Consider the following 421-nt stretch of genomic DNA (forward strand, 5'->3'; position numbering starts at 1 on the left):
TATATATATATATATATAAATACATAAATACATATATACATATATGTATATATACATAAATACATAAATACATAAATATATTTATACGCATACCTGTATATGTATGTATATATATCATATACTTGTACGTTTGTATACATATATATATGTACACATGTACATACACATACACACGCACATATTCATGTACACATTCATACATGCGTATCCGTGTGTGCATTGCTTTGGTGCGTCTGTGTATGTGCATGCGCTTTGGCACGAGTGTGTGTGTGTGTGTGTGCATGTGTGTGTGTGTGTGCTTGTGAGTTTGTAAAAGGAAATCGTTTGCCAGAATCTACACAAGCACACATACATGCACCAACGTGCACATACACAAATATTTGTGTGTATGTATGTGTGTACGACCGTACGTGTTTGCGAA

The sequence above is a fragment of the Octopus bimaculoides genome, chromosome 2 (assembly GCF_001194135.2).
Source record: "Octopus bimaculoides isolate UCB-OBI-ISO-001 chromosome 2, ASM119413v2, whole genome shotgun sequence".
NCBI classification, from domain to species: Eukaryota; Metazoa; Mollusca; class Cephalopoda; order Octopoda; family Octopodidae; genus Octopus; species Octopus bimaculoides.